The sequence below is a fragment of the Microcebus murinus genome, chromosome 3 (assembly GCF_040939455.1).
Source record: "Microcebus murinus isolate Inina chromosome 3, M.murinus_Inina_mat1.0, whole genome shotgun sequence".
Lineage (NCBI taxonomy): Eukaryota > Metazoa > Chordata > Mammalia > Primates > Cheirogaleidae > Microcebus > Microcebus murinus.
Window position 1 is genome coordinate 54,277,857 of NC_134106.1, and position 23,383 is coordinate 54,301,239.

The window sequence follows — 23,383 nt, forward strand, 5'->3', positions numbered from 1 at the left end:
AAATGGCAGAGGTGCAGGGAAGGGAGAGGAGTGGGATGACTAAGATTCTCCTCCAATTGCAAAGGTGGTAGGGAAGCAGGAGTTGAAGTGTAAACCTCCTAACGTGGTTTTTTGGCAGGCTGTGAACTACCTCTTGGGGAACAACCTTTTTCGGATATTATCCAACCGTGACATCTGCTCAATCCTGTTGCAGTCATAAGTCCCTTGCTGAGAATACACCCCACTTTGGGAGGAGAGCAGGAGGAGGAGTTGTCAGATGGGAGAACAAACAGACCCCTCTGGCAGCTTCAGGAGGAGAAAAGGACCCTGGCTGCAGGTGTTGCTGTCCTGCATCTGGGGGGCATTCCCAGAGGTCGTGAGATGCACTCAGATGCTGGAGATCGGGCTGGAGCCAGCGAGGCCCCAGCACATAAGCTCACCTGTCTTCCCTGCTGCTCCTCCCTCAGACGACCAGGCCCAGCGGCTCCAGGTGGGCCAAGTCAGATGGTCCTTCTTGGCAGTCCTGGGAGCTTCCCATGCCCCAGGCCCCTTTGGTGACCTGGTGTCTTTCTTATGTTAGGGATTCTGAGGGATCCTGATTTGTTCTGGGGCAAACTGGGGATTTCCAGGCATCCTCCAACTGAATTTAACCTAAAAGCCAGTGAGTTGTCACTCCAGCTGTTTCTTCAATTGCATCCCCAGGGACACATGGAAGCAAACAAATTGGGACTCCATGACTTTGACTAATAAAGGGCAAAAGCTAACTGGACACCAGACCTACAAGAAAGTGTTTCATCATGGGGGAAAGATTCAGGGCTTCCATGACAAACTTTTGGGGGCTCTACAAAAATCAATGAAATAAGAGCTGGTCCTGGGAACATACAAATAGACTATTATGTGTTATGACACAGAAAGTTCCTAAGGTAAGCAAACAAAGCCATCAGGGGTGGCACAATTACTTTGAACATGGCTTGATATGGCAGCATTTATGGAGACCCCATCCTTGAGCACAGAACTCTTTTTTTTTTTGAGACAGAGTCTTGCTCTGTTGCTCTGGCTAGAGTGAGTGCCGTGGTGTCAGCCTAGCTCACAGCAACCTCAAACTCCTGGGCTCAAGCGATCTTTCTGCCTCAGCCTCCCGAGTAGCTGCGACTACAGGCATGTACCACTATGTCCGGCTAATTTTTTCCTATATATATTAGTTGGCCAATTAATTTTTTTCTATTTATAGTAGAGACGGGGTCTCGCTCTTGCTCAGGCTGGTTTCAAACTCCTGACCTTGAGCAATCCGCCCGCCTCGGCCTCCCAGAGGGCTAGGATGTGAGCCACCTCGCCCGGCCTCACAGGAGTTTTCATTCTTGCCTGGCTGTGATTGTGGAGCCCATACTAAACAAATGAGGCACCATGCTAAGTGCCTGAGGTATGTTTTCTCATTTAATCCTCACAACAACCTATGAGGCAGGTACTATTACATCTGTGTTGTGCAGCTGAGAACATTTTGCTCAGGGAGGTTGAGCCACGAGTGCAGGCTCCCTGGATGCTGGATGGAAGCACTTCTTACAGTGATGTCTCCCTTCTGACGTTTGTTGCTGCTCTTGGGGTGGGAGGGTGCTCCAAGATGTTCACCTCACGGATTTTCCTACAACGGGTTAATGGATGTGAGAGTAAAATCCTCCTTTTCATTTAGATTAATTGTGTCCACAAATTAACAATTGGTGAGACCACAAGCCTGAGGGACTCCAGCTCTTCAACACTGTGCTAGGTGAATTGAAAACCTGCTTCTTAACTTCATTCTAATTGCTTTAAACAGCAATACTGAATCTTCACGTGGGGTTTCCAGCCATGGGTTTGGATCAACTTCCTCTTCAAGAAACTAAGTTGAGAAATCAACAATTCCTGGGTAGAAGAACTAAACACCCCCTGCACCCTGATAAACAAACAATGATTTAAACCATCAACAGAACCAAAGTAGGATTCCCTCACTTTGAAGGGGGATGTTTTAAGACTCTTTCTCTATTTACCTTGAGAGTGATGGGCAGCTTCACCGGGTGCTGGGGTAATGAGACCCTCGGTGGCACTGTCTCTGAATAGCCGTGCTCGGTGGCAGGGCACCTTGGAAGGCTGGTGTGCAGAAAAGCACAAGAGAAAAAGAAGAGCTGGCTCTAGTTCTGCCACCAATAAGTCCCATGACTTGAGCAGCCCCCATCGCCTTCCCTCAGAGGGCTTAACTGGCTTGGGGGGAATAAGACTGTCTCCCCTCGCCTCCTCACTGGTCATGGGAGTTCCTGGGGGACATGTCAAACAATGGAGGTCAACAAGTAACTCTCGTTTTGTCTGGCTCATTTGGTCATTATAAACACTGGGTTCACATTCCCACATGCCAGGTACTGTGCTTTGCTTTAATTCATTTAATTCTTACAACGATTTCACGAAAGAGAGATTATTCTTATCTTGATTTTGGAGATGAGAAAACAGGGCCACATGGGAACTGATTTGCTCAGGGTCACTTACAGCTAGTACAAGTCTGATATTGTAATATAATAAGAAATTGGTCTTAGTTCCTGGTTCCTGGCACAGAGCCTCTAAAACCTTTGTAATTTCCTAAGAGATAAGGTGAGAGGAGCATCTTTTGTTGTTCATAATAAGCCCCCGTTAGCCATACCTGAGTGTATGCTAATAAAGTGACTCTTGATGGGCCCCAAGGAGTCTCAAGATGGGGGCTGGTTTCCAGAGAACCAACCCCTTGATTAGAGGATTGGAACTTCCAGCCCTAACCCCCGACCTCTAGAGAGGGCGAGGGATGGAGATTGAGTTCAATCATCGATGGCCAATGATTTAATCAACCACACTATGTAATGGATCCTCCATAAAAACCCCAAACAACAGGGTTTGGAGAGTATGGGGTTGATGAGCACATTGAGGTTAGCATTGTGTCCCTTACCATATACCTTACTCTGTGCATCTCTTCCAGTTTGCTCTTTCCAAGTTGTACCCTTTGTAATAAACCAATGAGAGTAAGTAAATTGTTTTCCTGAATTCTGTGAGGTATTCTAGCACATTATCAACTTATAGCTGGCTGGTCAGGAGTATGGGAGGCCCAGGACTTGTGATTAGTGTCTGAAGTGAGGGCAGTCTAGTGGGACTGAGCCCTTTCCTTATGGGATCTAATGCTAATGTCACCTAGACAGTGTCAGAATTGAATTGTGTTGAACTGTAGGACACTTAGTGATATTGGAGAGTTGGAGAGTTGGTCGTCAGTGTGGACAAACTCCCACATTTGGTGTCAGAAGTTTTGTGAATAAAAGCAGATCACAGTAATGTGGTACAGTCAGACTGAAATCCAGGTTGTCTGAACATAGTGTTTTTAACAACTGTGCCATAGTCTTCTATCTGACCTTCTCCAAAGTACAATCAGTTCTGACCTAACTTTGGTGGTGATAGGCGTTTTGATCTTTTGAATAAGGAGGTAATATGTTTGTGCAGCCTAAATGAGGTCTCACAGCTTAATCACTGTGGGACACTGTGACCTTCAGATTTCAGAATCCTGCTTTGTGGAAGAACAAAGATTAGTTTGAGAATTCCTGATGTTTTGATCTTATTAGGTATTTCAGATGCATGCTTATTTCTTCCCCTAGAGAATGTAATACTAAGTGTAAATATTGTATTTTTGTTGTAAAATTACTTGTGTAGTAATATTCATTATATCTCCAATATGTGACCTATAGTTGAGTTAGTGTCTCCTTGACAACAGTGATGATTGGCGTGCCTCTCAGCATCCAACAGAATGTGGGAATGAAATAATCACTCAGCACAAATATATTGATTTTATTTATTTTTATTAATTTTTTCCCTTATTACAATGACATGTGTCCAGTGTGGAACAAATAGATAATGCCAAAATGCCAAAAAATGAAAGAGAAAGACCTCCAAAGTCATACCATTCTGTGATAGCTCTATGAAAGCAGTATCTGTAGAATTTTGTTTATAAAAGGCAACAATTCAAGAATTTTATACCCAGCCAGGTTGTCTTTTATGTGAGAAAGCAACAGAAATACATTCTCTATAGGCAAAATTTCAAAAATATTCTATGATTGGTGATTATCCTGGGCAAGGCTTTACACATGAATCTCTGTTGAAGAAAGTGCTTGAAGATAAATTCTAGGTAGCCAAGGGTGATAGATGCTATAGTGAGTGATCAAAATAGGAAATGCAGAGTATAAAAAAGGTTTGGAGCAAATATTTAAGCCAGTTAATGTACACCTATTTATATATCTAGGTAACTATAAACATTAGGGATTATATATAAATGTCATAATTGTATTTCTCTTTACAAACTGAAAGCAAATGTAAAAATATCATTCTCAGAAGATATATAGTACAAAAATAATTCTGTGGTAATCCATGTCTACACCTTGGACAGTGCCATCAAAGTCTGAGAAAGAAGATCTGGGGATCAACGGGGAGGAGGAATGAGAGGAAACAGGATGAGGGGAAATGAGGGGTGGGCTGGATCTTTAAGGCATCTGACTTGGAAAACACTAATCATTTGTATCTGGGGTTTGTTTGTACCTTGAAAATGCAATATTATTTGCCAAGTGAGGGTTATTATTATTTTAAGTAATGCTATTCCTTAAAATATTTAGCTAAGTAAATTCACAGCTTTTGAGGCAATTACACAATTGCTACATTTTGTGTGATTTTGAGCCCGGTTCCCTCTGAGCTCCTGTTTTGCCGTTAATCTCAATTCAACACGTTTCTCAAAGTAACCACGATGAAGAGAAGCATATTCTTCTGTCTGCTTATGACTGGTGTCTGACTGCCCAACTGGAACCACAGACTGAAAGAGGCTTCTCTTTATTTTCCCAGGTGGTTTTGTCTGAAAGTCATAGTCATTAAGTCGAAGCTGGAATAATAGATATGTGTACATCTCCTTTTAAGGAAACACATTGAACAAGTAGGAATTTACCAAATGACATCATTCTCTACTTCTGATTAAATTTGCACCTAATACTTCTTGAAGGTCGCTTTCTCATAACATCGGGCACACCTGCCCCAGACATAGCTTCTTTGAGAAACGCTGAGTGTTGGGATTTGGTACTGTCCCATGTGTGTATGTGTGTGGTCAGGGCAGAGAGGGCCAGAAGGATTCACAGAGTGGGTCGTAGACAAGGACTGATAAGACCTCCTGCACTAGCAGGCCAGTTGCACCAGGCCTAATCAACGCTTCGGCAAGGAAGTTAGCAGCCTCTTCCTGGACTGACTGCCATGCCTTCTGCTGGCGGTAAGGTTGTCAAGCCTCATTACTGCAATGTTCATCCTGTTAATTTTTCACTTAGAGCAGGAGGATGTGTTAGGAGATAGCTCCAACTCAGTGGCCATTATGACATCAGATTTAGACAGTGACATTCTAAGTGGTGGTCAAAGAGTTTTATTTATAGCTTCATTTAAAAATGTGAACACTAATAAACGACTTAAGAAGTCACTATTTGTGCACACTGCTGGATTAGATTGAACAGGTTTAATCTTGGCTGAATAATGAAGTCAAGTTGGCATGAGCTCTAGTGTCAAAACAGAAGTATTATGAAAACAAAGCCAGTGATGGGCATAGGCTTGAAATATAACACATTGTATATACTTACCAGGTTATGCTGCATTAATAAATAAACCCAGAAATCTTTGGGGGTGACAGCAAAAAAGGCTTGTTTCTTGCTTGCATAAAGTCCTATATGTGTTAGGTGGTTCTCCAGGCAGTCTTTATTTCTCTTCTGTCTTGTTGTGCTGACATCTCAACAGGTGACTTCAGGTTGCCAAGGCAAAGGACCAGAGGTCAGTTCCTCATGCTGTGATGCAGAAGAAACATGCATCACTTCTGCACACGTTTCACTGGCTGTGACTAGTCACATGGCCCCACCTAACTGCAAGGGAGCTGGGCATGCAGAGTTCCTGAGTGACCAGGAAGGAGGATGGGTACCGAAGGCACCTCTACTGCACATAGGAAGCTGGTGTACCTGTCCAAGTGGAATTTGAGGAATGGACAGGGTCTGATATCATGGATATTCAGAAGAGATTGATCTATGCTGAGCCTAATAAGATCTTAATACATTCTTTGTCAAATAAATCGCCCTCTTCTGTTATCTTCTTTGGCTACTGGCCCTGCCTTGGTGGGGCCATCTAGCATTCAGGATCAGAATCCCTACTCCAGTCTGCCCATCTCCCTAATGACATCGTCCCAGCCACGTGATGGTAGCCTCTGTCTATGAGACCCCTAGCTGCTTGGCACAGGTGGAAAGCGTGTAGTGAGACCTTACCAGGACATGCTTCTCTAGACCCCCAAATACTCGCTTGTTACTGTTACAGACACACATACACAGGCCCTACATAAGCAGAGAAAGCCTCTGTCCTTCCTCCTTGGTGAACTTCTACTGCCTCTCCATATAGTGTGGAGGGAAGAGAGCCACTTCAGGTGACAGACTGCCTGGGTCCACATCTCATCTCTGCCAGTAGCAAACAGTGAGACCGTGAGCAAGGGACTTAACTTCTCTCTGCCTTGGTTTCCTCATCTGTGAGTATAATAATACTACCTATCTCTTAGAGTTGTGGTGGCGATTAAGTGAGTTAATACACGAAAAACACTTAGAATAGAGCCTGGTGAGTAGAAAGTGACTGAAAGACAGTAGCGGTGATCACTCTTCTTCAAGACTCAGTTCAAATGTACCTGAAGCTTCCCTGAACTTGCTTCTTTTCTGGGTTCCTTTAGCACTCTGCTAATGCCTCTGCTATCACATTTATCATGCTATATCATAATTATTAATTTATCCATTCTTCTCTCCTGCTAGATGGTGATTACTCAAGGGCAACGTACTGCTCACCATTTACTCTAGTCCTTGACAGAATGTCTGACACACAAAATAGATTAGCAAGTGAGGTCTGAATTGATGGGCAGAGCCAGGGTGGCAGAAATTGCTAAATTTCACCAATATACAGTTCTCCTCTCCTTCCTGTGCACAAAGCAAAGCTACATTTTCCAGTTCCCTGTGCATCTAGATGAACCACATAACTGAGTTCTGGCAAATGGAACGTGGGTGGAAGGGATGTGTGCCACTTTTAGGCCCATGATAAGCTAATTGCACAATCTTCCATTAGCTCTTTCTCCCCTTCCCATGTAATTGGCTGAAAAATGGTAGCATCTTAGGATAGAATGAGACCGAATCCCCAAGCCACCACTTGGAGAAGAGGGACCTGGACTTTTAAAATTGTGTCAGGCTTCTGAAATCTGAACATGTTTGTTACAGCAGCTAGTGTACTTTACCTGGCGAGTAAAACAAGGATCTGGGCACAATAAACATTTTTCTGTAGGCTTCATGGCATGGTATGAGTCAATCCACAAAGGCTGCCGAGCCCAGAACAGCTCACTGGACAAGCCCAGACGAGAACAGAAATATACGGATGCAACTTCAATTCAAGGAAAGAGTGGGGATGCCTGGGGAGGGGTGCAAGAGGAGAAGAGAGCCTGCCTACCCTTTTCTCGGCAGGGAGCCACCCCCACTGAGCAGTCTGTGCGTGTACCTCGGGTTGCCTCCCTCTCCTTTCTGTCCAGTTGTGAGCAGCCACTGATACGGTTCTCCTCTTTCAGGTAAGTGACTTACAGAAAAAGCCGACTTTCCTTTCACTTCACAAAGCACCATCCTGAGAAACAACTGAAGCTGTCTTTAGAGTTTTGGTTCCTTCCTAGGCACCTATTGTCCTAACAAATGGAATTGCTTGCAACACAAAGGCATTTATTTCCTCTTTTAGCTAATTTAATTTTTACAGCTCTGGTGAAAAAATATTTTATGTTTTTACTTGCCTAATGTGATTTTAAGATAGTTTATTCTTGGATTCCATTTTGTTTTCATTTTCTAGAAAATCAATTTAATTCACAGAAGGTTCATTCATTTAATGGCTTTCCTTGCACATGGTTAATGCTTAAGCATTTGATCAAATATTCCTCTTAGCAGTATCTTCACAAGGCTCAACTGCAGAAGGTGTTAGATGGGGAAATCCTCTATGTTTGGCAGAACCTCTTTCATCTGGGCTAATTGAAATGGGAAATCAGTCTGAATTGGTGAAATTGAATTGCAGACTATTTCTCAAGGAGATTCCTGTGTGGTTTCAAGTTGCCCAAAATAAATTTATAAAAGTGTAGACTAACAAAGGTGTTTATGTTATCTCCTTCATCTAGCGTCTTAGTAGTTAGATTCTATAGCATCTATATCTGTATCTGTCTTATGAAATTATTTCGGGTTCTTGAAAACTCTTTGCTCTCAAGTCTTTTAAACGTTCTTCTTGTACTTTTACTTATTTTTTTCTTTTTTTAATGATAGCTTTATTTTTTTATTATTTATTTATTTTTAACGTATTATTTTTAGCGTATTTTTAGTGTATTTATTTTTAGCGTATTTTTAGGGGTACAAGTGTTAAGGTTACATATATTGCCCATGCCTCCCTCCCCCCTCGAGTAAGAGCTTCAAGTGTGTCCATCCCCCAAACGTTGCACATCTTACTTGTTGTGGTTGTATATACCTTTCCTCCCCCCTCCCACCCTCTGGACACCCGATAAATGTTACTCCTGTATGTCCTCTTAGGTGTTGATCCGTTAATACCAATTTGCTGGTGAGTACATGTGGTGCTGGTTTTTCCATTCTTGAGATACTTCACTTAGTAGAATGGGTTCCAGCTGTATCCAGGAATATACAAGAGGTGCTATATCACCATTGTTTCTTAAAGCTGAATTGTACTTTTACTTATTGCGTTATGATGAAAGATTATTAACAAAAGTAAACCTTAGTCTAGTCTCTGTATAATTAGAATTTCTGAATTACAGGCTATTATACTTAAAGTTGGGTGACAATTTGTCCTTGGAAAGAAATTTCTTGACTTCCTAATTAATCATATTTTTGAGGCTATAACTAAGGAGCTTTTGATTGGATTATAGATGTGTTTGGTTGGTTGGTTTGGCTTTGGAAAGGAAAACTGGCCCTTCTAAGGATGCTAATTCCTTCCTAGAAAGCAGAATTCAGTGATACTACAATGTGAGACTTTGCTTTTCAGTGTCAGACATTCTTCCTTTCTGTTTAGGGCACTTCTTTTGCTACAGCACAGAAGAGGCATATTCTGTAAGGCTATGCTTTCTCTGAAGGGAACTTTAAAGTTCAAAGAATGTATTTTACTGACTATTCAGGAGAGCAGATGGTGGTCAGATAAAATGGAATGTGCCAATCTTGATGCTTTCTCCTTCATGTTATGCATGTTTACCCTCAGGCAGGCCCTCAGTTGCCTGGTGAAAAATGAAAGCCTTGAAAAACCTTTTGGTGGGTTCATAGATTATCTATAAGATGGTTTGTAACCATCTTATAGGGTAATGACAGAATTTATCCTCCAAACTTGGGCACTTTTGAGAGTGAAAAGGGGTGTTATTAATAATTATGCTAAGGAAAAATGCAAAAAAGGGGCTTTTCCAGGCATGTTAGACCACGGTCATTCTATTTATGAGGAATGTATGTCTTTTGTGTGTTAGATACTAGGGCTCATAAGAGCATGTGGCCAAGGTGGCTGGCTCCACCGAAGAGTCACATTCCACCTTCCATAGTATAGACCTGTGCTGGGGGGCAGCTGTCCCATCAGGGACAACATTTCCTAGCCCCTTTGCATCTAAGTGGTACCATGAAAGTGGCTCTTGCTAATGGAGTGTTTTGGAAGTGAAGTTTGTCACTTTGGGGCCAAGGAGCTTAAGAAATGGAAATGCCTTCCATCTTCCTCACCTCTCTCTCCTTCCCTCCATCTGTGGGCTCAATGCAAAAGACTCCAGGACCCTAGAGGAGGACAGAACTGGAGAATGGAATGATCCTGGGTCTTAAATAGCCATGTGAAGGGTTGCCTGCTGGTCAGGAACATTTGTATTGCAGTCTTTAGGGCACACAAAATAAAATTATATTATATTAAGAGTCTTAGATTTTTGGCATTTGTTATGTTAATAACAGCTAGCATTACCATAGCTAATACTGAACACTTTAATTCAATGCAACCAAGCACTCTTGAGAATCTACTGTCTTTTCACTGGGGACACAAAGACGTGTAAAGTCTGATCACTGTCCTCAAGGAGCTTAGGGTCTGGGGATCTGAATTACAGATCTATATACTGAATGGCAATTAAAATTTCTGAATAAAAGGAGAAGAGGTTAATTTTGATGCTGATTTGAGGTGTCTGTAAGGTATTCAAATGGTATTGGCCATGTGTGTAGCTAGAGGGGACCAGAGCTAGGAAGAGAGATCTGGTATCAAAGATAGATTGGCTTAATTCACAATTGCTGAGGGTCACATCGGCCCTTTAGAAACAACTGGAGGAGTCCTTGGAAAGTAAGAGAACCTTCCCCCATATTCCTGCGATGCTTAGATGCAGCCACGCTGCACCCTTTGAGGGCTCACTCTGCCGGTGGAATCTGAGCCCTAAAGGTCGCTTGGCCACTGACTTCCGACTGAAAAAGAAAAAGAAGCAGGAACTTCTTGTGTCTCTAGATCCATTTCGTTGTTCACAGATGACTTCCAGGAACATTACCTAGTGTGAGCCTCATGCTGGCTCTGCGGAGTTGGCAGGAGCGTTCTCATTCCCATGGCATGTCCCCAGGTCTTGTCTGCCAGCAGCCAGTGGGAGGGAAATCCCATGAAGTCTAACTACCCAACTCTGCAGGCACTCAGCCCATTCTTGGCATAACCGTGAGACCTCTGAGCTCTCCTCAGGATTTCTCTGTTATTTTTGGGGTCCCTCAGGGGTGTCTTACTTGGGCTCAGGAGCCAGGCCTTGCACATTCTGCCACTGGGCATACACAGTGCTGGTGAATCACTCCCCACTCGTGTTCAGGCCAGTGATGGGCTAGCTCCTGGTGAGACTGGGGGGGGCTGATGTGGAACCGTTTATCCTTCCATTTCTTCCACCAGATTCATGTTCCCTAACTCCTTCTTATCCTTAAAAAAATTACCTACCAACCCCTGCAAATATATATCTGGAGCGATGGGTATTCCCCCCACACTAGATGTGTTTAAGTGTCAGTTTTGAAGGCACCAATTTGCTCTTATGTTTACACATACACACACGCAAGCATGTACACACTGTAGGACTCAGAGGCATGAACTAACATGCTCATGGCCATCCCATTTTTGACAAATTGGGATATAGAGCCCCAAACTTTTGGCTCTGAATCTAATGTTCTTTTCTCTGCCTCTCCTGATTTAAGGAAATAAAATGCTATAAAAAAGTTGCTCAGATATGCAGAACCATCTGCTAGAAGCTTGAACCAGTGCCACAGTGGAAACTGTGCTTTTTGCCTCATCCTACAGAGCTTAGGGAGGCTGCTGTGTCCAGCACTGGGAACCATCAGGAGACTCGGGTGAATAACGGGGCCTTTGTCACAGGAGTGCCCTGAAATCTTCCCCCAGTGTGAGTGGTGTCAGTGTTTTCATTATTTTTGCCTGCGGTTTGTAACTTGTCATATGAATTAGTTCCGGCTTAATTGAGGGCCTCATGTTGGGGCGAGAGGAGGAAGTGTTGTGGCCTCTCAAAATGCCTTTTATAAGATCCCGACACCCTAGGGCTTGGCAGATACAGCTGGGAACAGTAGCACGTGGGAAGGGATGAGCCACCAAGTGTTCCAAGTCCGGCCCCCTCTTGGCCTCTCACTTGGAGATTGCTTAAAGGTCTCTTGGGGAGTAAGAACAGTCTGTCTTTTTCCTCCCTTTTTTCACTTCTTTTAAAAATCTCTTTATTCTAGGGCTGTATTGCCTGAAAGCAAGAAGTCCTCTGGGAAGAACCGTGGTGTGTTTCTTCCTCAACCCCCTTGGAAAAAGGCATTCAGTCCTCAGATTAATTCTCAGCTCTGTTCTGGACCTTTAAAGTTCCTTTTATCAAATCATGCTAGTCTTGCGTCCATTCTCAATTCTCTGTGCCAATCAGAGGCACTAATTCGCACCAAAGTGTTAGTGGGTTAAAGTGTGATGCTATCTCAAATATCTTAAAAATAGTCTTAAAATATCTAAAAATAGTCTCACATTTTTTCCAGGGACTTTTATTGTCTTAATGTAAAGCCTTTCCTACCAAAGCCACAGAACTTTCCCTATTTTCTGATTCCCTGGGCAGGTTCTCAAGTTTTAGTGAGCAGAAGAACCACCTGGGCAGCTAGTAAATGTGCAGATTCCTAGGCCTGTCCCAGAAATTCTGGCGCACACATGGGTGGAGCAGTTGAAGCATGTCATGGTACCATATGACAAGTAAGTAATGCACTCTTCAGATCTTTCTCAATACCCCTCCCAGTATGCCTGGAGATACCCCCTTTCATTTCTTCAGCAAACATGAATTCAATACTTGCTACTGGAAAGGTTGTAAAGATAGCTTAGAGGGAAAGTGCTGGGCTTGAGAAGGACTGAGGGCAGAGCTACTCAAAGTGTGGTCCCTGGACCAGCAGCAGCAACACCAGCTAGTTAGAAATGCAGATTAGTGGGTCCTAACCCAGAGCCAAAGGAAGAACCTTTGGAAGTCAGTTAACCTGTGAGCACCTTCCATTCTTTGCTCAGACCTCCGGCTGCCCCTTTCTGTCCTGAGCACTGAGAGGTCACAGCTTGGTGATAGTGGTATAAAGAAAAGTTAAAAATCAAGTTACCTGCAATTCTATCATCCAGATATATATAACCACTGTTACTATATGGTGTATATCTTTTCAGACTTTTTCCCATGCAATGTGGATATATGTATATAATGAAAACAATATATGAACAAAAATATTTTATAATGTAATGTTGCTTTTTAAAATTTCCTTTTTCCTCATATAACAATATTGGTGGACTATCTTTCCATGTAAGGAAAGATACTTTTGCCAGTATCTTTGCCACATTAATTTTAATGACAGCATAGTATTTCTTTGTAGGGATACACTATAAATCATTTAACTATTCCCTATCATGCAAGTCTTTCTAAATTTCTAGACTCTCTAAACAACTTTGAGAAGAATATCATTGTACATATATCTTTGTGCATATCTGAGATAGCATCATTAAAATTAATTAAGTAGGTTCCTTTTTTGTAATGTGTACTTCAGATGTAATCTGCAGAACATTTGTGTCAGAGAGACTAGTATAAGAGATGAAGACTTCCCATTTAATAAGTACTATTAATCATGATGCAAGTCTTGAATTTTATAATCAAAAGCACATGAGGATAGAACTAGTTTTGCTGAAGTATTTTTATTATGCATAATTAATGGACTTAAGGCTATTGGTAAAGGACCCTGTCAGTTGTCATGAGACAAATAACACTCTAGCAAATGGAAACAGTGAGATGAGGCTCTAGTGTGTGTTTCTCAAATTGTTGCTTGCTGAAACACATCTTGAATTTTTGGAAATTAAAGTTAGTTTCTGAAATAAGTGGAAGATCTGCTTATACAACTCTGATTTTAAGATTAGTCTATGCACAGTATCAGCAGATTAATTAAGAAGTCCGCTGGTGGTGATGTTAAGAAGGCTGGCAGATTTTCAATTCAGATTGACACTATTCAAGACAGAGGCATAGCTGATGTTTATTCAAGAATTCTAAGACATGTCACAGATTCTGTGGAGAACATCTGATATCTATAGAGAGCTCGAAGTAAAGCCCTGGGAAAAATATGTTCCAGACGGTTACAGATGTTCTCATATCAAATCATATTTCTATGAAAAGTTATGTAGCATGTTCGACTGATGGCACAGCCAATGTGAAGGGACAATTTAAGATTTTCTTCCTGTTAAAAAATAATTGATTCTACCAACTTTATGGGTAGTGTTAGTCACATATTTTGACTCTTATAATGGTGGATTTAGAAGATGTCTGGACCTCCAGTTAATCCAGCAAAAATTCCAGCCTTTTGAGTCCACTTAGAACAATTTGCATGCTGTAAACCATGTAGAAACTCCCCGAATCCCAACTGGATGTTTTACCAAATTAAGTACATTTTATAGGTCCTTAGGTATCGCACCAGCGCATACGATCGTTTCAGATGTTGGCTCTGACGCATTAGATATGGTGGCAGGCTGCAAAGACGGCCCTAAGAAGTATTAAAAGGGCTTTGTAATTCCCTTGTGGGAACTAATTGAAGCTCCGGAGAACATATTCCCACATTGAGGATTCTGTGGTAAACATCAGACCAATGATGAAGATACCCAAAGAATCATCATGGAGTCTTGAAGCCCACTTATGGCTCTGCTGTTTCTGAGCATTTTGAGATTAACTTGTCTGCATAAAAATTTGACCTGGAAATGCCACAGTTCAGAATATAGTGGTAGTTCTCATTTCAAAATGAGAGAGTCAAAAAGATAAAAGGAGTTTAATCATTTTATGAGTATGAGGGGCTCTCAAAGGCAGATATGACCTATTGCTATTATTCTAGAAGGTTCTTTCCCTCAGCTGTGTGTATGTGATTTGAAGATGGATTGAGAAAATAAGTTGCCATTCAATGATATTTTCAGGGTATTTATATAATCTCAATGTATTTACCCACCTGCCTTATGTTTTGCTAAAGCAACTAAAACATCTTTTTAAGAAAGTATTTCTAATCTGCTGAAATAATTTCTACTGAGGTCTAAAACACTCAGTTAGCAAAGCAGGGCTTAATTCAGCATTGAAAAATGTAAAGAATTATCGAAGTTTTGTGTGCCTTAGGTTATGATAAAATGGTATGTTTGTCCTGCCAATGAGTAGGGATTAAGGGAGTGAGGAGGGTGAGGAGGTGGCCTTGGTGCTAAAACTAAGCCTGGGGTAGGGCGGGCAGCCATCCAGGTTTGTCTGGGATCTAAGGGTTTCCTAGCGTCCAGAACTTCCAATGCTGGAACGAGGTCTGTCCAACAGTGATCTCCCTGGGGTCACCTAGACTAACCTTGTGTGCGTTGGACCCACCTCTCTGTCTCTTTTGTTACCATTTTCCTCTTCAAAGCAGAGAACTAAGAACCATTTAAACATGACTCCACCTAGATATCAACAGATGAGCCTGCACACAAAAACATTCCTAAACATGCTTGTATTTCTCTCTCTCTCTCTCTCTCTCTCTCTCTCTCTCTCTCACACACACACACACACACACACACACACACACACACACACACACACACTTTGTTTGTGTTTGCCTCAGGTTCTGCCTTCAGCATCCACGTTAGGAAAAAGCGAGAGGCTCAAAGGAAGACTCTTGGGGTAAGGGCTTAGGACGACGTGATACAGAGACAAAGAGGTTGGATCCTACCCTCAAGAACTTTGTTCTATGTTAAGAAAAATAAAACACAGCAGCAAACAGTTCTATCAGCAGAAAGAATGGGATAAATGCCATAAGAAAGATACTAACAAAGTGCTATAGAAGTTCAGAGGCATCGGGTGTTTAGTTTCTTTAGTTCATAGGCAGGTGGCATTTGTCTTTCTTAAAGGAAGAGTAGGGTGGTGATGGGCAAAGACTGGGGCAGGCAGCTCTTGGGGTGTGCAAATTGCTTAAGGTACAGTCCCAGCTCTCAAGTCACTTAACATTCTCCTTGGGAGATGGAGCAGGGGACTTCAGGGCCGTGGGAGTTCAGGGAAAGGAAAGATTCTTCTGGAAGATGTAACAGTGTATCAGGTGTTAGCAGGAGAACACCCAGGTAAGGTCTTGGGCTGTAAGCAGAAGGCTGGAGGCAGGAGTGAGCACTGCCATATTTTCTGATACTATGAGATACCAAGGGCTTGCCGTGTGTCTGGGAGTGTGGGCAAGAGGTGGGCTCAGTGGATGGCCCAGGTGACCGAGCTGCAGAAGGCCAGGCTGGTAGGGTGGGAGCTTGCCTTACAAAAATGAGGCCAACAGGAAATCGTGGAGACTTCTTTGGGCTGGTTGGGGTGACACTTTAAAAGTAGTAGTTTAGAGATTCTTCTGTCAGTTGTATACAACCGTGGTCCCCAACCCCTGGGCCATGGACCGGCGCTGGTCTGTGGCCTGTTAGGGACTGGCCCCCAGAGCTCTGCCTCCCCCCACCCCCAGTCTGTTGAAATATTGTCTTCCATGAAACCAGTCCCTTGTGCCAAAATGGTTGGGGTCTGCTGGTGTACAAGGTGGCTCTGAGTAGGGGGAGAAAGGAACCGTTCAGCAATTCCAGCATGAGTGAGTGAGCACGCATGGGGCATGGGAGCCATGTGGGTGAGGAGCTGGAGGAAATCTGGTAGGCATTTTGAAGGGGATATGACAAGTGGATTTGGTGACAAATTGAGTCAAGGGGATGAAAGAAGAGTCAATTTACTTATCTTTAAAGTAAAGCTTTTCCGCCATGATCTGTAACATTCCTTTCTGGTCTTGGATTCATAACTTCCAGGTTTCTAGGCTTAGCAATAGGAAAAATGCCAATACCTCTCTTCCTTCCTCTTTTCCATCTCTCAACCCCTTTTATGAAGTACACGATATTGTGGGGAGTAAGGCTGTAGCTCCCTCTCTGGAACACTTTTTAGTTTAGTAGGGGGGATGGACGTTTAAACAGATAACTGTAATACGGTGTGACAGGTGTCGTTGTGGAGTTGTGGTCAAAGGACTAGGAGAAAGTCAAGGAAGCACGACAGAAGTGGAGGCCAGTTGACGAGGCTGATTAAGGGTTTGTTAGGCTGGATAGATGGGGTGGGGAGAAAAACCACAACGGAAGAAGCACAAATGAGACCAATGTGCCGGACACTACCAGTGACTTGTCTGGCTGGAACTTAGGGTGGATTCAAGGGGAGGGAGAGAAAGAGAGAGGAGGGAAGTGGGAGTTTTAGCAGCAGAGTTAGGTTGTGGTCAAATGAAGAAGGACCTCACTCTGTGAAAGGAACTTGGACTTGATTTTGTTGCTAATTATGAGTTAGTAGAGATCTTTAAGGACTAGTGTAATGATCTGATTTGTATTTTAGAAGTTAACTCTGATGACTCTGGAGAGACTGGACTCCAATGGGGAGAGGCTGGAGACAGGGAAGGCAATGAGAGGTCACTATAATTCAGGCAAGAGACAATGCAGAAATGGGTTACTGGGGAAGAGAAAAAGTTGAGTCTAATTTTGAAATTGTTAAGTTTTAAGAGATGGTGGCACATTCGTTTATGGATTCATTTTTTTCCTTGCACTCAAATATTTATTAACTTTGCCAGGCACTGGGGATAAAAAGATAAGTAGAACCTCTTTGACCCCCTTCAGCTCATCTGCAACGGTTCCCCCCCCCTTTTTTCTGTGCCAGAACTCATAAGGGCTATGGTACACACTTTTGGAGAGGGCTGGCAGGGGGTAGGCAGGGGATGAGAAAGGACTAGGGGCATGGAGGAGGGAGTACGCCTTTAGTGAAGACATAATGGAATGAGGGTGGCAGGATGTGCAGATGTCCCTCTTCCTCATGTGCTTCTCGTGAGCCTGTTTCCTTTAGGAGACTTGCAGCTTTCAGTAATAGAATACCCTACTCAAAATGGCTTACATGGTAATTGCACTTATTACGATATCTACAAAAAATCCACGGATGGCCATCTCAGTTGCTCAGCGATGTCACTGATAACCCAGATTCCTTATACCTTTCTACTCTGCCATTTTTAGCATGTTATCTCAGGCTATCTCCTCTCATGGTGACAAGATGGCTGCTGCAGTTCCAGGCATCACATGCACAGGGGACTATGTCTAGCAAAAGAAAGAGGACTTTTTCTTACTTATATGCTTTTCTATCCTTATGGATCTTATCCCAGAATCCCCCAGTAGACTTCTCATGTCTCAGTGGCCAGAACTGGTTGGAGGCCCACCCCTGAACCAATCACTGCAGAGGAAATGGAGAGGCAGGGAAACATTGGAAACAAAATTGTGGCTGCTAGCAGAGAAGAAAATGAAAATGGCTTTTGAGTAGGCAAATATTCCTTCTGCTAAAATTGCTGGCTTCGGGGAAGAATTTCTTAGCGTTTGGAAGTAGAGTCTTGTGGTACAGATAAGCAGTTAGGATTAGAGACATAGATTTGAAAGATACTGGAAAGGAGATGGAGATATTTTATTGACTTGACATTATGTTTTGTGCTCTATACATCTTAATCCATGGAACCCTCACCAGGACACTAACAGGCAGCCTATTTTAGTTGAGGAAACTCAAGCTCAGAGAGGTTGAGGAACTGGGCAGGGTCACACAGCTAGTAAGGGGCCTTATATACTCACTTTTATCTTTTCATTATGGAGAATTTTGAACATATGCAAAAGTATACAGAATGCCATAATGAATGTACCATGTACCTGTACTTAGCTCTGACCAACATCTTGCAAACCTTCCAGCCTTCTCCATCCCCTTCTTCCTTCTGTTATTATTTTGAAGTAATAAATTCCACACCATTGTATCATTTCATCAGTAAGTATTTCAGTATGACTTTCTACAAGATAAGGTCTGTTTTCTTTTAAATATAATTACAATGCATTATATCTGAAATATTTAACAATACATTAATATCATTAAAATTTCAGGTAGTGTTTAATTTTCAAATTATCTCATAAATATTGTCATTGTTTACAGTTTATTTAAATTAAGATTCAAATAAGGTCCACTGTGATTGGTTGATAATGTTTTAATTTTCATTTAATCGATATGCTTTCCCTCCATCTCTCTCTCTCTCTCTGCCTCTCTCTCTCTTATTGTTTTATAATTAATCTTTCAAATAAATCAAGTTATTTGACCTGCAGAGTTTCTCATAGTCTGGATTTTGTTGTTTGTACCCCCATGATGTGATTTGATCTGTTCCTCTGTCCTCTGTATTTCCTATAAACTGGAGTTAACAGCTTTGGTCAGATTCAGGTATGAATCTTTTCTTTTTTGGCAAGAATACTTCCTAAGTGGTGCCATACTCTTCCATTATGAGGTTCGTCTTCCCCTGGTGATGTGGCAGCCACTCATTCTCAGTGCCTGAATGCTTTAATTCATGAAGGGTTGCACAATGGTGGTTGTTTAGTACAATTTTTCTTCCGTATGGATTTGTTGGAAGAGCTGAGGTTCAAAGCCTGTGTGACTCCAGCAGGTGCCACCATCAGTGGAAAGGCAGTGGCACGCCAGGGGAGGCATACAAGAGGGGAAGAGAGCAGGGGGAATTTGTAAAAACATTTGAGAGAGCACAAAGGTAAACCCTGAAGAAGAAGGTTGTCTGAGTTGTTTCTACCCACAAGTTAGCTAGTCACAAACACATGGCCTGGCTAGAACTGTAAAATATCTCGCCATCAATCACAATGCTTGTATCATGGCATAACCTTGAAACACATGCTGATCATTGACATTTTCATGGGCTGTGCTTGAATAACGTCTTTCTCTTTAAATCTGCAAGTCAGATTGAGGGACAGAGAGCACATAAATGGTGACGGTTTAGCCTGCCTAAAGTATGACGAAACATAGACGGCATGGCGCAAAGAGCAGGGAAGTTTGGAGCCACTGAGCGTTTCCATATAATCAACATAATTTATTTTACAGTCACAAAAATACAAAGCACTCTAGCAGACATTGTGAGCCTTATGAAGGAAACAGGAAACTCAAAAACTCAGGAGGAGATGAGCCCAGTGAAATATACCTGAAGACAAAACTGGCAGAAACAAATAGAGAAATAAAATCTGCTTCTCTTGTACCTCCCGGCTGGAGGCAGGTAGAAGGGTAAGAGCGAGGGGACTGAAGGTTAACAGATTTCTTGTAGGAACTGAGGCGAGTGTGGAAAGCTCTCCGGACGGGAGAGCCTGGAGCCTGTGTGAGGGAGGAGAGGGAACATCTGGGATCGTTTGGCGTTGGGACACTCCTGAGGCTAACGTCAGAGAGGGAAGAATCACCCACTCCATCAATAGATCAAAACAAATTTCTGAATTACATTTATGAAAATATACTTCTGTAGAAGAGGGAAGGGGGTGTTTTTTTCCAGAATGCATAATGCTGAAAATCTCTGTTTGACTTCACCATTACGTTGACCACCAATTCTTGTTATTTGTGGTAGCGATGCTCTATAAGTTCACCAAGAACACTGAATTAGCAGATCCTAAGCCATTGCCACTAGGGGGGGAATACAGAGTTAGGCTCCTGCAAGTCACTGGTCACAATTTTGTTTTATGTGTGTTTCTGTTTAAAGACATCCTCTTTAATATATATTGTTGATTCATCAACACTTAATGCATGGTCACAGAACTATAACTCATACCTGAACAGAGCTCATCTGACACACTTACTTTCTCTGTAAGGTGCACCACAGTCTTCTCGAGCTTAGGAACACAAGCACTTCAGCCCTACACTCAGGGGCTGTTTTAGAGAGCAAAATCACCAACAAAAAGCACAGAAGTGCAAAAATGTGGCACAAACTAGACTGCAGAAAGGACGCTTGTTTATAGCATGAGAGCTAAAACAAGGAGGCAGAGCTTTGCTCTGTTCAGCCTCAGCTGGGAACGTGTGCATGGGGCAAGTCAAGTCTCGCTGCTCTGCCCACGGCCACACGTGACCTCGGGAGTGCTGGGGGTTACGAGGAAGTGTTAGTGAGTAAGTGAATTTGTAAATGTGGAATGAGACTCAACTATAATTTGAAAACCAGTGGTAAAAGATCAACTCAGGGTGTGGGTGGGGTGGAGAATTGCAACAGTTTTTTTGGGCTTTTCCAGCACATTCAATTTGTATCTGTCAGCTACGTGTGCAAATCCTATTGATAAAGGCCTTTCTGTTTGAGGGGGAAGAAGGGGAAGAGAGGAGGTGTGGTCTGCAGAGAAGGAAGGAGGAAATGAAGGAGTTGTGTGAGACCTCAATAATCCAGGAAGTGGAGGCATAAGAGTTACGGGAGAAGTCTCCGGAATCAGGGTAACTGAGTACAAAGTTTGGACAAGGAAGAGGAAAGGGAGCAGGGAGCATGCTAGAATCACGCTGTGATTTGGGTCCACGCAGCAGAATCTCAGTGAGTCAGATGGTTTTCTTGGCCTAGGGCTGCTTTGCTTTGCCCCTGCTCAGAGCTCTGCGACTGAATTCTTTACTTTTCAGCCAGTTGTGGTCCCCGCTGTGGACGGCTGGAGCGGGGAGGACAGCGGCGGGTTCTTGCTCGGCCTTTTCTGGCCACATTAGAGATGTCCTGGGTAGAGGCCGCATGCCACAGATTTCCTTGCAGCTGATTTAAAGAAGGATGCAGAACTGTTTTTCACTCGCAAAGAGAAAATTAAAGCTAGAGATTTGATCCTTTAAGAGGTCTTTGAACTCATAAACGCAGACACATATGTGTTGAGAATGGAAACTGGCAATGATTGTATTCCATAGTTTGAACTTAATTGCTTTTGGTATGTACTTGAAAAGATAAAATATCCCAAGACATTTAACTTTAGAAAGTCATTCTGTTGTGCTGCACAGTAAGTAATTTTCACAAGGATTTGGCCGAGATATTCAGTATCAATATGCAGGAATGGTTTCAATATGTGGTAGGCCAATAAAAACAAAGTCACTCTGACCCACACTTCGCAGATCTAAGAGGGACAGAGGAGCAAGTAGCGATAATTAATTCCAGTTTCGGCAGAAATACTGTAACTGCAGCCACACGCCTCTGTCCTGTCCACGGCTCTGTGTGTCCCTCAGGGACCCGGGCTTAGCACCCCAGTATTTGGCTTCTCAGGTGGGCACTGCACACGACATGGTTATGCAGTGAGGCCTGACAGCGGGCCCTGTGGACATGTGGAGTGCAGGTCGGATCGGAAATCATGGGACCCGCAGGATTGGCCACTGGGTTCAGTGAGAGCAAATGGGACCGCTCCACACTCCCTTGCTTCGCTGCTGGCTACTGCAGGCAGGAGTGTCGCCCAGAGCTTTGGACCCACTTCCCTGCTTCTAGGGCAATCGGCTCCAGGCAAGGGGATCTGCCTGCTCTTTCCGCACTTTCTTTTTTTTTTTTTTTTTTTTTTTTTTTTTTTTTTTTGAGACAGAGTCTCGCTTTGTTGCCCAGGCTAGAGTGAGTGCCGTGGCATCAGCCTAGCTCACAGCAACCTCAAACTCCTGGGCTCGAGTGATCCTTCTGCCTCAGCCTCCCAGGTAGCTGGGACTACAGGCATGTGCCACCATGCCCGGCTAATTTTTTATATATATATCAGTTGGCCAATTAATTTCTTTCTATTTATAGTAGAGACGGGGTCTCGCTCTTGCTCAGGCTGGTTTTGAACTCCTGACCTTGAGCAATCCGCCCGCCTCGGCCTCCCAAGAGCTAGGATTACAGGCGTGAGCCACAGCGCCCGGCCCGCACTTTCTTAATTCATCAGCATTCCCTGTTCCTCCCTGTCTGGGGCAGGCGTGGCAGGTGGCAAAGGAGTCTTTCCTTCCTGGGATTAAAAGCGGATTGCAGCGTATGTGTGGGGAGGGGATGGGGCAAGAAAGAAGGTGGGGCATCTGGAATCACACCCATCATGCTCAAATCGTGCTCACAAAATGGAGACTATATTGTTTTTAATTGATATTATCTTGCTCTGGTGTCTCTACATATATAGAGTAACCCAAAAGAAGTTAAACTTGCCCATTTTCAAAGTGCATTGGTCTATTCTGGTTCAGCAAGCTCAGATTCTGTGGGCTTCTCTCAGCTCCTTTTCTCCTTCTCTGTGGCTGACATCTGGGCACAGTGACATTGCCCTGGTGGGGGCAGGATGTTTTATACTTGCATAGTCCTTCTCCTCTGGCTTCTGTTGACTTATCTTTGAGATATAGCTGATCTCATCTCCCCTTTGGGAATTAGCTTCTGCTACCAAGGTGTATTTGGTAGTGTGTTCTACGATTGTCTGGCTGGGTGTGACCGGCGCATGGTCATGGCCCCTAGGTTTAACACCCTCCAGTCTGCCTCTTGCTGCTGTAGACCCTCTGGGGCTTAGATAGGAACTCCCATCAGCACCTGGCTTTAGGGGGCCTACTTCCCAGCTTCTGATCTAGGATTCTCTTGTCCTTTCGGGGCAATCTCTTAGCAAACACCCTCAATATTAAGTTCCCTTCTCCCATGTATATCCCAGGGTCATCTGGGAGTTTCTAGGCATCCCCAGGTCAGGTGCGGCCTGTGGGGAGTCAAGAGGATGGTAACTCTGGCTCATATATTTAGGCATTTCCCTCTATGAATGATGTTCTACTGCTCCTGAACTACAGGGGTTGTTTGCATGTGTTTGTGTGTGTACATGCACAGTGGAGGGTGGGACAAATGAAAGCATCAGCCTAAATATTTTTTTGGTTCTCGTTTCACCTCTCTGGAATTTTTGTCGTCTCACTCTCCTTCTTCCAGGGCCAACCCCCATAGGGGAAGAGATGGATGGAAAGTCCTCCTCTTTCTTCTGTTAGGAACTGTCCCTACATCACACCCTTTGTGCTCTCTACACTGTAGCTTATAGTAAAACTCCAAGC

At 43.3% G+C, this 23,383-nt stretch overlaps 1 long non-coding RNA gene across 1 annotated transcript in view; it reads left to right on the plus strand.

The window, feature by feature from the left end:
- Positions 1-23,383, plus strand: part of LOC142869965 (uncharacterized) — a 101,356-nt gene that overhangs the window by 984 nt on the left and 76,989 nt on the right. Inside the window, exon 2 of the long non-coding RNA XR_012918494.1 lies at positions 7,336-7,612. This is a non-coding gene — a long non-coding RNA (uncharacterized LOC142869965). The remainder of the gene's footprint in view (positions 1-7,335; positions 7,613-23,383) is intronic.